Below are 14386 nucleotides of genomic sequence, written 5' to 3'. Positions count from 1 at the left end.
AAATCTCGTTGGAACTTAAACGAGCTCCACATAGTGGCATTCGGTCCCCACGGGAGTCCGGGCTGCCACTGTCCCGTATACGCTCGGACCTCGTCCCATCCCGGGCACCACCTCTCACCCGGCAGACGTCCCATCAGGCCACACATCCTATCTACATCTGGAGTGTGACACACATACAGGCTGTAATCCCTCCACGAGCCATTATATCTCCCGCAAGCTATGACCGAGCATAGGTCAAACGTGAAAGCAGTATGTGACCCTTTGATATAATCCAATTCAATACCCCCTCCCTGCTTCAGGCAGGCGTCCTCTTTTTGTGTCACCTGCCTTCTCGCTGTGGAAATGGAGACTCGATGCCAGCCAGGGAAACCTGTAGCAACATACAACACACATATCATTATTCCACCAATTCCCATATACCATTTCATTCTACTATCATCTCCCCAGACCTTTCTCTGTGAACTGTCATCTTGGTACGAGTGGTAGCCACTCGGTGTCCTATACCCCCTTTTGTTACAGTATTCTTCAGTTCTTTCCCCTAAGAGTCTATTCCCCTGGTGCCGTCCTTTGTCTCCTTCACTCGCTCGTAGTCCCGCAGTGTCCTGGGGTCCGCTCCTGGCACCAGTCTGGCTGGTGCTGGTCCTCCTTCCGTCCACACTGGGGCAAGCTCCTCCTTACCGGTTTGATGAGGTCCGTCAGCGACCTCCCTGGCTCCTGCGCTGGTGTACACTGGCTCCAATGGTACCACGTCTCTCCTTTGTCCCTCAGGCGGACCGCATGGCTCGTTCTCTCCACCACCTGATGAGGACCCGTCCACCTTGGTTCCGACCACTTTCACTTGATGACCTTCAGCAACACCCACTCCGCCTGGGGCAGGTTCTGGTCCAGCAGGCGCAGGTCCCTCCGTTCTCCGACTCTGTTGGTGAATTCTGAAACGAGAGCTCGCAATTCATCAAAATACACTCTGTGATCTTTGGGCCACTTTTCCCCTTCCGGGACCGCAGGCCCCGCGGCTGGTCCTGGAAACTGTCTCCCCGTCAACAGCTCGTATGGGGTAAACCCAGTGGTCTGATTTAACGAGCATCGAATCGTCATGAGTGCCAGTGGCAGTGCATCTACCCAGTTCAATTTAGTCTGTGCACATATCTTAGCCAACTTGTTTTTTAAGTTTTGGTTCATCCTTTCTACCTTTCTCTGGGACTGTGGATGGTATACAGTGCCAAAAGCATGTTTTAGGCCCAATAAGCTCTCTACCTTCTGTAAATCACTGTTCTTAAAGTGAGTCCCATTGTCTGACCTGATTTTCTCTGGGAAGCCGTGTCTGGGAATGTTCACTAAACACTTGATCACTGTCTGACTGTCCTCCCTTCTTGCCGGCCAGGCTTCTGGCCACCCTGTGAACATGTCCACACACACTAACATGTAGCGGCACCCCCGTACAGTTTCCCCCATGTCCGTGTAGTCTATCACTATCTCTTGTCCAGGTCTCGTCGTCATGGGGAACGCCCCCATCTCAGGTTTGATCGTTGGTTTTGGGTTGTGGTGTGTGCAGATGGTGCATGTCCTAGTGTAGTTGCGTACCATGTCTACCATAAACGGGTGCCACCAATGGCACAAGTTCCTCAACATCTGTGCTGGCCCTACATGGCCCAACCCATGGGCTTCTGCAAATGTATCTCCCCGCATGGCTGGTGGAAGTATTACTCTACCGTCTGGCCCTCTCCAGAGCCCTCTCGTCTCTGTTGCTCCTCTCTGTTGCCAAATTGTTTTCTCTTGTGGGGAAGCCCCCTTTTGATGTCTCACTAGCTCGTCTCTCTCAGGGCCTTCTCCCCACCCCACTTCCTCTTCTGCTCTTACCACCATCACTCGCGGAGTGTACCCTGCTGCCTGTTTTGCTGCTGTGTCTGCCGCTTGGTTTCCCTGAGCTACTACGTTATTTGAATTATCGTGTCCTTTGCATTTTATGATGGCTACCTTTTCGGGCAGATCTAGGGCCTCGGCTAGTTCTCTCATCTCTGCCTCGTGTTTAATCGGTTTGTCTCCTGCTGTTCTAAACCCAGCTTTTAACCACTGTCCTAGCTCCACGTGCGCTGCGCCTACTGCGTATGCCGAATCTGTGTAAATGTTTACTCTCCTTCCCTTGGCCTGCCTGAGGGCCTCTATCACTGCTCTCACTTCTGCTCTCTGGGCTGATTGCATCCCCTGGAGCCTCTCTGCTTTCAGCGTGACTAAACCCTCTGGTGTTAGTTTCACTACCGCAAAGGCTGCCCTCAGGCCGTCTTCTTCGTGTCTGAAACAGCACCCATCAGTGAAGAGGTCCTCTGCCCACCTTCGGGGCCGCCAGCAGCAGGTCATCTACGTACTGGACCAAAGTTACCCCTGTCGGCAGGCAGCATCCCTGCAGCGCTTCTCTCAGTACCTGGTTGAATATACCAGGGGAAAGCGCGAAACCCTGTGGTAGTCTTGTGTACCGCCATTGTCGACCCCTATGTGTGAAAGAAAAAATATCACAACCTCTGCTAGTGAGAGACAGAAAAAAGCATTAGCCAGGTCAATGCAGGTGAACCATTTTTGATCAGGGGTCAAATTAGTGAGTGCTACATACGGGTTAGGTACCGGTACAGTTGGTGTGAGTAAAATGTTGTTAATAGCTCTGAGATCATGGGCCATACGGTATTTCCCTGTCCCTTTCTTTTCTACCGGGAGGATAGGCATGTTCCACGCGGAACCTGACTCCTCTAACACCCCTGTGGGCCACAAACCATTCAATGTCACATCCAACCCTTCCTCTGCCTCTGGTTTGTGTGGGTATTGGGGCAGCCATATGGGCTCTCCCGGTCCGATTTTAAAGGTGACCGGTGGGCAATCGGTGAGCCCCACGTCCGTGGGGCCCTTGGACCACAGTGAGTCAGGTAACTCATTAAGTCTGGCTGTGGCTACAGGGTGATCCATCTTTTCCCTCCCATGATCCCGAGTTATCTCCCTTCGCTCTAAATATACCCAATCCGTCCCTGGTGCCTCTAACCGATACGTCTTACAGCTGTGTGAGTACCATACGTTTGGCGCCTGAGTGAGTGTCCAATCAGTGCATTCGACCGCCCTTTTAACCATGGGCCCCAGGTCTTTTGCTTGGTGTTTTGGATGCAGGGCCAGTGACACATGCGGGACGGACTCCTCCGCCATCATGTACCACTGATCCTGCTCCTCTGTCAACTGTACATCTGCCGCTACCCCTTCAGGGCCTACATATATGAATTTAGACCCGACCTGCCACGTGTCCCCACACACTGCATCCCCAAACCCCACTCTATACACCTCGTCGCCCTGCCGATCATAAAATAGGGTTACATCTGGGGGGTCTGGCGGAGGAAAGTACGGCTTGAGGAGGGAGATCCACGGCCTCCACTTCAAGTACTGGGACAAAATACCCTGTTTGTCCGGCTTTTCCGGTATCAATAGTCCCCAGTATATCTCCGCTATTTCACCCTTCACCGGTTGTACCAGGTACTGCCCTTTGCGTGTGGTTTCAGTTCCGCACACCGCCGATGTCCCGTCTGGTAACGTGACAGTTAGTCCATCTGGAGAACATAAGATAATAGCCCCCAGTTTTATCAACAAGTCTCTCCCCAATAAGTTCACTGGTGTGTTTGCCGACACCACATACGGATGGCTGAGGGCCTGTTTACCCAGTATTGTTTTAAGAGGAAATGTCACTGGCAAAGTCTGTCCCACTCCTTCAAACCCCACAACTTCCACTGTCTTGGAGGATAGTAGTCCTGTGACGGGAGGGGCGGTGAAGGAGGAAAAAGTGGCCCCTGTGTCAACCAGAAAGGGGAAGTCCTTCCCGTCGACATTCAGGGACAGCATAGGGTCTGCCCTTCCCCCGCTGTCCCCTCCCCCCCCTGTAAACCGTCATGCCTGGTCCCACCCTCCCTCATAAGAGAGTGGGTATTGTCCAGGTGCACTAGGTGGTGGGACGGCGTGTGGGTTGGGAACTGGAGCTACCCCTTGGTTTGGGTATCCTCTGCCCCTTGCAGTGTTATGTGGGCACTCTCTGGACCAGTGGTTCGGGTCACCACACGTAAAGCAGGCTCCGTATGGGACTTGGGCTCCTGGAGCCCCTCTGCCTCTACCCCGCCCCCTACCATAACCTCCCCTCGGAGTCCCTGGTCGATAGGGCGCGGTGAATGCCCCCCGGCCACTGTGAGGTTGGGGTGCCCATGTGGGAACAGGGTATAAATCGGGTGTGTCAGGTTCTCCTGAGCCTAGAGCTGCCATCTGTCTGTGTTTCTTTTTCCCTTCATTGAACCTCACTTTGGCTTCACCCAGCTGTAAGCGAACTCTTTCAGTTCCTGTATCTGTTTGTCTTTCTCTGTCTCCTCATCTTTAGCCCTCTGTAAATGATGCACTATGTGTCTTTCCCATACGTGTGATTCACTACCCGGCAAGTCAGGATTTGCCATCATTGCCTCTTTTATTTTCTCTGGAAGTCCCTCTAAGACCGCCCTTCTAAACCACTCCTGCTGCAGACCTCCCTTCTCCGGGTGGTGCCCTGTGTGTTTGGCCCATGTTTCTTTACATGCTTCTAGATACTGTCTAGGGTGTTGCTCTTTTTCCCAAGGTAACTTGGGCATCGGGGCCCCAGCGGGCAACGGAAATCGTTCCCTCAAGGCCGTGGCTATGCGCCCGACCACCGGACTGAAAGGGGTGTTGTCAGGGCTCCGCCTAGTGGCAGCCCCTTTTTCTATCTCAGTCATTCAGGTCCCTGTACAACCGAAGCAGGAGCTTGGTCCGCATTGCCGGCAGTAAGTCAGACTTGTTCCCAGTGCATGTTGGACTCCGGCAGGGCTGCCCTTTGTCACCGGTTCTGTTCGTAATTTTTATGGACAGAATTTCTAGGCGCAGCCAGGGGCCGGAGGGTGTCAGGTTTGGGGACCACACAATTTCGTCTCTGCTCTTTGCAGATGATGTTGTCGTGTTGGCCCCTTCAAGCCAGGACCTTCAGCATGCACTGGGACGGTTTACAGCCGAGTGTGAAGCGGTGGGGATGAAGATCAGTACCTCCAAATCCGAGGTCATGGTCCTCAGTCGGAAAAGGGTGGCTTGCCCACTTCAGGTTGGTGGAGAGTGCCTGCCTCAAGTGGAGGAGTTTAAGTATCTAGGGGTCTTGTTCACGAGTGAGGGAAGGATGGAACGGGAGATTGACAGACGGATCGGTGCAGCTTCTGCAGTAATGCGGTCGATGTATCGGTCTGTCGTGGTGAAGAAAGAGCTGAACCGCAAGGCGAAGCTCTCGATTTACCGCTCAATCTACGTTCCTACTCTCACCTATGGTCATGAGCTTTGGGTCATGACCGAAAGGACAAGATCCCGGATACAGGTGGCCGAAATGAGCTTTCTCCGCAGGGTGGCTGGGCGATCCCTTAGAGATAGGGTGAGAAACTCGGTCACCTGGGAGGAGCTCAGAGTAGAGCCGCTGCTCCTCCACATCGAGAGGGGTCAGCTGAGGTGGCTTGGGCATCTGTTTCAGATGCCTCCGGAACGCCTTCCTGGGAAGGTGTTCCGGTCCCGTCCCACCGGGAGGAGACCCCGGGGAAGACCTAGGACAGGCTGGAGGGACTATGTCTCCCGGCTGGCCTGGGAATGCCTCGGTGTCCCCCCGGAAGAGCTAGAGGAAGTGTCTGGGGAGAGGGAAGTCTGGGCATCCCTGCTTAGACTGCTGCCCCCGCGACCCGGCCCCGGATAAGCGGAAGATGATGGATGGATGGATTTAACATTACCGTATTATTGGTTGTATTTTGTGACTAGAATATTACCAGAGAGTTGAGAAGGAGCAAGGATCTTTGATATTACTGTACTGAAATCGTATCCAGCTAGCTAGGCTATGTTTACTGCACCAGCCGGTGTTCACCCAGCGAACTGAGACTTGATAAGTCATATTCCATAACACTGACTTAGATTACAACTCACACAAGAATTCTATTGTAGAAATAAAACAAATATTACTGGTATAACATTGGCCAGCTAATTTTACGTGGCATAGACTGTATATATATATATATATATATATATATATATATAAATAAAAGACGGTATTATCATTGTTGGGCAGTACTAGCTTAGCTAGTAATTTTGTATTTTGGTGGTAGCTTTACTATTTCCAGAATCAAGTAACCTTTCAATAGTAGTAACTCCTTTATTTACCAAGTAGCTTGGCCACACAAGCTACACTTTTCTTGTCATGTGAAATTAGCACAACTTAAAGTAGCTTCCTATGTAATGAACTAGCCTACTGCTGTGTTTGTGTTAATTAGCTTACTACATTTGAATGGGTGGTAGCTTTTGTGACCTGCGTGAAGTTGGCCCCCCCCCCCCAATGCAAAACGTCGTCAAACTATGCTCAATCGTTTGTGCTGTAAAAAGTTTCGTTTGTGCTGCTTCGGTTTTTTAGATATTAAAATAATATTTCTAGGTCAATCTGAGGTCACTCGGCCCCCCCCCCACATGCTCCAAATTCACCCAAAATAGTCTCGTTCTTTGTGCTGGTTTGTGCCGGTAAAAGTTTTGTTTGTGCTGCGTTGGGACGACATTGAATTATAGACGATGACGTCACCAGCCCCCGCACATGCTCCAAATTCACCCAAAATAGTCTCGTTCGTTTGTGCTACGTTTGCGCTGGTTTGTGCTGTAACAAGTTTTGTTTGTGCTGCTTCAGTTTTTTAGATATTAAAATAATATTTGTAGGTCAATCTGAGGTCACTCAGCCCCCCCCCCCCCCCACACACACACACTATTTTGGGTGAATTTGGAGCATGTGGGGGGCCTGGTGTCGTATCGTCTATAATTCAATGTTGAATATTTTAAAACCCAACGCAGCACAAACGAAACTTTTACCGGCACAAACCAGCACAAATGAAGCACAAATGAACTCGACTATTTTGGGTGAATTTGGAGCATGTGGGGGGGCCTCAGATTGACCTAGAAATATAATTTAAAAAACCGAAGCAGCACAAACAAAACTTTTTACAGCACAAACCAGCACAAACGGAGCACAAACGAATGAGCATAGTTTGACGATGTTTTGCGTTGGGGGGGGGGGGGCAACTTCACGCAGGTTGTAAATCCTGGAGTTTTATCCAGTTTCTAGGTCAACCACTTGTTCCGATGGTATCCAGTTGTTGAATTTCTCCGGCCAACCAAGCCATTTCACAAGACACATTTTCTTCCCTTTCTGTATTTTATCATTCAAAACTGCTTCCACTTTAAAAGTGTTATCCTTAGCCACAATTATTTTCAGCAATTCCTGTTCATAAAAGGTCCCAACTATCACATCACCATCATAATCTTTTATTCTATATACAGGAGGTACCCGAGGAATACATTCTGTTATTGTAAAATATTCATCTGTGTACCCTTTTTCATAGCCTTTTGTAAACGCACCTCTCAGCTTTGAGAGTCTCACAGTATCCCCAACCTGGAACTTGTAGTTTTGATTACCATCTCTCGTTAATGTTGTACCATACAGGTTCTTGAGAACTAATCTAACATTTTCTTCACAAATGTCAGCAGGCTTCATCTTAATAGACCGATGGTAGCTATGGGTTGTAACCATGAACTAAATCTTGAATAACATCAACATAGCGATGAGTGTTGGCAGCTGTGAGATACCTCCACATTCGTGATTTAATTGTTTTATTAAATCTCTCAACGATACTCGCTTTGACATAATTTCCTGTAGCAAAATGTTTTATGTTGTACTTCTTCATCAACATTTCAAAATGTGAATTAAAAAACTATTTTTGCGGTGTTCTTCCTTCTTTTAATATGTCTTCAAATGCTTGCTTTACCTCGATAGCACTTTTATTTCTCAGCATGCGAATCCATGCATATTTGCTTACAGGTGGTTGCATTCAGTGGATGACAAGCCTGGCCTGAACAAGATGATGGTGGATATGCTGGAGAGAAGATGCCAGGGAGACCAGGCTAAATATGGATGTGTTTCACTCATGTTGGATGCCATGTCCATCAGGAAACATGTGCAATATAATCCCCATACCCAGTCAATGTCTGGTTTTGTAGACATGGGTGATGGAATCAGTGAGACTGATGTTGCTACTGGGGCACTTGTGTTCATGGTGGTTGGCCTACAGGGACATTGGAAGGCTCCCATTGCTTACTTCCTGAACAAGTCTCCCTCTCCAGAAACACAAAGGGTCCTTCTCAGTCATGCTTTGGAGGAGTTGCATGCACGGGGCATCTGGGTGGTATGTGTAACAATGGATTGGCATGCCTCCAATGTCAGCATGTGCAACCAACTTGGGTGTGAGCTGAAGGGAGACCAACAAGAGCCGCTTCAAACCAGTTTCTCGCATCCGGTGACTGGCGAGAATGTATTTGTAATGATGGACGCTTGTCACTGTCACGTCCTGGCTGTGCCCCTAGCCATCCACCCCGGAGGAGACGTCGACGGAGGCGACGTAAGCAAACCTCCGTGTGTCCGCCCCAAGAATTTCTTGGCGGGGTGCTGTGGGGGCAGGCGGAGTGGAAGGACGCGGCCGTGCCACCCGTGCTCACGTGTGGGGTAGTCCAGGTGCCCCAGCCCTGCCCGGTGCCAGCTCCTAGGCGTCGGGCAACAACGCCGGTGGGGCCTATGAGGGCTTTCCCTGATGTAGGGAGTTGTGAGGACTGGTGGGGCTATCGGGCCCCCCGCTGCCCGGAAGCCGCAGCCAGCGCCCCCCGCTGCCCGGAAGCCGCAGCCAGCGCCCCCCGCTGCCCGGGAGCCGCAGCCAGCGCCGTCAGCGCCCCCTGCTGCCCGGGAGCTGCAGCCAGCGCTCCCCGCTGCCTGGGAGCCGCAGCCAGCGCCGCCAGCGCCCCCCTGCTGCCCGGGAGCCGCAGCCAGCGCCCCCCGCTGCCTGGGAGCCGCAGCCAGCGCCGCCAGCGCCCCCTGCTGCCCGGGAGCCGCAGCCAGCGCTCCCCGCTGCCTGGGAGCCGCAGCCAGCGCCCCCTGCTGCCCAGTGGCCGCAGCCGCCAGCTCCTCCCGCTGCCCAGTGGCCTCAGCCGCCAGCTCCACCCGCTGCCCAGTGGCCTCAGCCGCCAGATCCTCCCGCTGCCCAGTGGCCTCAGCCGCCAGATCCTCCCGCTGCCCAGTGGCCTCAGCTGCCAGCTCCACCCGCTGCCCAGTGGCCTCAGCCGCCAGCTCCTCCCGCTGCCCTGTTTTCGCCGCCGCCAGGACCCGCCGTGGACTGGCAGCCGCCCGGGCCCGCGGATGACTGGCCGCCGCCGCCCGGGTCCGCGGATGACTGGCCGCCGCCGCCCGAGCCAGCGGATGGCTGGTCGCCGCCGCCCGAGGCCTCGGATGACTGACCCTCCGCCGGCTCCCCCGTCTCCTATTCCTCCGCCGGCTCCCCCGGCTCCTGCTCCTCCACCGGCTCCTATTCCCCCGCCGGCTCCCCCGTCTCCTGCTCCTCCGCCGGCTCCTGTCCCTCCGCCGGCTCTCCCGTCTCCTGACCCTCTGCCTCCCCGGCCTGTCCCTGCGGCTCCGCCTCCCCGGCCTGTGCCGGCGGCTCCGGGCGCTGAGCCTCCGCCGGTCCGGGTGTGGTCGTCCCGGTCTTGCGGTCGGGAGCCCGCGCCTTTGGGGGGGGGTACTGTCACGTCCTGGCTGTGCCCCTAACCATCTCTGCGCTGGGCTCGGGGCATAGCCAGGACAGGACAGGAGGTGGCCTTTAGCCACCTCTACTCCTTTTTTTGGTTTCCCCAATTGGAGGCAGGTGTTAGTTATTGCCTCCAATTGGGGACCCTATTTAAGTTTAGTTTGTAGGCCCCAAGGCGTGGTTCATTTTGGTTTTGTGTATCCTGTGTAAGGAAGACCCACGTCACTGGTTGCTGCCTTTTTGTTTGTTGGAGTCCTTCTTTCTTTATTTTGATTAAACATGGATTACCTTCCCTACCTCTACTCTGCGCCTGTGTCCTTCTCACCCCACGACCGTGACAGTCACATGCTCAAGTTGGCACATAATATGTAAAATGATGATTGTTGTAGACCTATTTCTACAAATTATGCCTTTGCTGCTAAAAGTTATATTTAAATATTGTTGTCTGGCCATTTGCGCAGTTATGGCTGGACGTGATGATCAACATTTTGCTCTTTGTATTTGCTGAGTAGTGACTGATACTTACTCTGCAGGCATACAGTCCAAATGCAACGACGACTGGACATATCAATTGGAGGTACATCAATCATCTCAATGATGTGCAAACAATAGATGGACTGCATGCTGCCAATAAAATTACAGACAAACATGTCTACTTTGAGAACCACAAGATGACGGTGTCCCTGGCTGCACAGACACTGAGTCGCTCTGTGTCAGTGGCTCTCCGCACAATGAGGAATCTTGGGTACTCTCAGTTTAAGGACTGTGAGGCAACAGCAGAATTCATTGATGTAATACAATTAGTGATTATAGAACCAAGTACATGTTTTATTTTATTTTTATAATTAATCGGAGTGGTAAAGCTCTGGGAAATTTGCTGTAGTACAAAGCATACCTATGGAAAGAAGGAAGTCAAGCAAATATTAATACTTGCATGTTTACTTGTTGAGCATACAGTTTAAAAATATGCACTGTGTTCTTTGTATATTTTGAATAGATGAGTATTGATTTCTCTCTGATACCTAATGAAACCCTGTAATGATAGTGATTTTAGATGCCGATATTTCTTTATAGGTTATTCAGGCTGTTTGATACAATGAATGGACGCAATCCTTGTGCCAAAGGATTCAAAGCTCCCTTGGGTGCATAATGTTCCTAAGATGCTCCATTGTTCTGTTATGCATTCAGTTCCTAAGATGCTCCATTGTTCTGTTAGGCATTGTGTTCCTAAGATGCTCTGTTGTTCTGATATGCATCATGTTCCTAAGATGCTCCGTTGTTCTGTTATGCATCGAGTTCCTAAGATGCTCCATTGTTCTGTTATGCATAATGTTCCTAAGATGCTCCGTTGTTCTGTTATGCATTGTGTTCCTAAGATGCTCCGTTGTTCTGTTATGCATCATGTTCCTAAGATGCTCCATTGTTCTGTTATGCATCGTGTTCCTAAGATGCTCCGTTGTTCTGTTATGCATCGAGTTCCTAAGATGCTTCATTGTTCTGTTATGCATCGTGTTCCTAAGATGCTCCGTTGTTCTGTTATGCAACATGTTCCTAAGATGCTCCATTGTTCTGTTATGCATCGTGTTCCTAAGATGCTCCGTTGTTCTGTTATGCATCGTATTCCTAAGATGCTCCATTGTTCTGTTATGCATCGTGTTCCTAAGATGCTCCGTTGTTCTGTTATGCATCGTGTTCCTAAGATGCTCCATTGTTCTGTTATGCATAATGTTCCTAAGATGCTCCGTTGTTCGTTTATGCATCATGTTCCTAAGATGCTCCATTGTTCTGTTATGCATCGTGTTCCTAAGATGCTCCGTTGTTCTGTTATGCATCGAGTTCCTAAGATGCTCCATTGTTCTGTTATGCATCGTGTTCCTAAGATGCTCCATTGTTCTGTTATGCAACGTGTTCCTAAGATGCTCCATTGTTCTGTTATGCATCGTGTTCCTAAGATGCTCCGTTGTTCTGTTATGCATCGTGTTCCTAAGATGCTCCATTGTTCTGTTATGCATCGTGTTCCTAAGATGCTCCATTGTTCTGTTATGCATCGTGTTCCTAAGATGCTCCGTTGTTCTGTTATGCATCGTGTTCCTAAGATGCTCCTAACTGCTCCTAACTGTTTTTCTGAATTGTTTTGTATTCAGTGTTTTTCAGGTCCTAAATGCTTCTAAATGGTATGTATTACACAACATCAACTTTATGCAGGTGTCAAAATGGTAAGTATTGCAATGAGTTGTTTTCAAGTTATCCCAGTTATGCAATTACATTGTTCCAAGTTCATGTTCCTTTGTCTACAATTATACTGTATAAGTTAAACAAGAAACTGATCTCATTCGTTAAAACATGGATGCAAACTAATTATCTATCTGCCCTGGTAGCTGTTTACCATTTTCATTCTCTGTGAGTTTGCACCCCTGTGATAGGCACTCAAGACTGGGTGATATCTGTTATGGAAATTTTGAACTAAGGTACATTTGAGAAATGTCTGTCTTTCTATTGGCTGGTATGTAAATCTTTACTTTGATTGTGACACACATGTCTGTATAATATCAGAGGATTATTAGGTATTTGGGCCATGTCCTCCTGCCTAGACAAGGAAGGTGTCAGTCCTTTCTGTTCTTTAGGAACGTAGGAGAGAGGGATCTGGTATGTGTCTTAGGGGTCATTCTTGATTGGTCACAATGGGTTGTGGGGTTAATCATCTGCCGACCTGGAGGTTGTCTTGATGCTTTAAGTTTTCCTTAAGGGTTGAGAAAGTTAACCACATGAGGGAAGACACCATGTCCCTTGTGTCAAGCCCAGGACATGTGATAGAACAAAGGGCATGTGTTTGATTGACTTGAGACCGATGGGCAACAACTTACCACACCCCTTTTTCTATCTAATAAATATGGATTGTTCATGTATGGAGTTACAGACACCTCAGACGATTATGTGTGTGTAAGCGGTTGACGTGTCTCTCATAATAGTCTCTGTGCATAATAGTTAATAAAACGGTTATAATGTACAAAGATAATTTTGTCTCTGTGTCGATACATTGGAATTTCCATCACATATCACATTACTGATGGATGTGATGGAAAATTCACTTTACTGCTTTGAATTAACAAAATCACATGGGGCTTTCTTGGGGTGTCTTTTATTGCCATGATCAGAGTGATACAACTTTTTTCTTTTGCTGGTACTTGTCGGTCATTGGATTTGTCATCAATATTGACACGTTGATGCTGATGATTCCTGAACTGCTTCTTCAGCGGTATGTGCTCACCTACAGGTTCAGCCAAGATCACTTGGAGCTCCTATTTAATTCAATCAGAGCGTCTGGTAGGGTTGGTGTTAATTTAATTACAATTAATTTTGAAAATATACCTAATGAATATCTTTATGTCTTGTGAGTAATGTATGTATTGTGTGCCCATTTTCCGTACAAGGTGGCTGGAATAACAATCCATGGGCACGCCAGTTCCAGGCCATCTTCCGTCGCTGATGGTTCGGTGTGGTGTCTCACCTGGCAATGTGGCAGCCCAGGATAACACTGTGTCTCTGTCTGCATGGAGATGTCCTCTCCTGAAACTGCTGAAGAGCACCCTTCTCAATTCGTCAACATTTCGGCCCTTGTGTGTGACCACAGTTATCTCCCCACTCGGTTTGGTGGTCTGGTGGAAAATGATCTGGTCTACATAGCAGGGTTTGTAGTCCGGCAGATTCTATAAAACTGTCCTGTGATGTGTGCCGTGCGAGCTTGGTCAGAGATGCTGTACCATCTTCATTTGACAAGAGCTACCACCTTCTAACCCTGAAAAACAATTCCAGGTGATTCCATCACAAGGCACAGTGAAGGTTTGATTTTATCTTGTTTTTTATTATTATTTTAATCTTTGTATATTAAGGTTGCTTTGTTCTTATTTACTCTGTTTTGTAAAGTGTCTTTGAGCACTGTGTCAAGCGCTATATAATGTATTTTTTTAAATTATGATTTTAATAAGGTGCTGAGAGCTGCAGAGAGGGTGATCAGCCAAGCTTCACCAATGCCAGCTCCTAAGGTGTCGACAGTGTCATGGTGAGGTGAGCAGCAGCGCCACCGTGCCATGTTTTCACAAGTTCCCATATCTCACGAACACATCCCGGACTGTCACATGTTTCCAATCTTCCACACCAGGTCCCATCTAGCTCGTTTGTATGTGTATATATGTTTCCCCTCTGCTCCCCACATTGTGGATCATTGTTGCTGTCGCTGTCGCTTAGTTAATCGGTGAGTGTTGTTTAATGTACTGTTTGAATGTTTATTGCTAAGACGCATGTTGCGCACTTTTATTTCATTCAGTCATTAGTATTGTTTTCCGTTCGTGTTTGGTTTGTTTGTTGAGTATTAAACCCACAAACGAGATTACTGCCTGCGCCTGGTTCCTAACCAACACTACACCACGACAAGTGTTACAGAATGATCCACCGCAACTGGAGCCAGCAGGCAGCCCCTCCAGAGAGGGTGTATACCTGGAGGGGCGATTGGGGGTCTGACTCCCTCTCATCGGACGATGATGAAGCGGTCTATGAGAGAGTGGAGGAGGATCCCCTTGGGGAGCAGTGCTGGGGGTTGCCCCAAGATGGGTTCGGGGTGCCGCTGTGGGGCATGGACCAGTATGGAGTGGTCAAGCCCCTCACCAAAGAACAAGGGGAGCTGGTGAAGGGTCTCCTGCAGGACATGCAGGAGGCAGGAAGGACAGGACGCAGGCGAG

The sequence above is a fragment of the Esox lucius genome, chromosome 11, assembly GCF_011004845.1.
Source record: "Esox lucius isolate fEsoLuc1 chromosome 11, fEsoLuc1.pri, whole genome shotgun sequence".
Classification (NCBI taxonomy): domain Eukaryota; kingdom Metazoa; phylum Chordata; class Actinopteri; order Esociformes; family Esocidae; genus Esox; species Esox lucius.
This window is presented reverse-complemented; position numbering follows the sequence as displayed.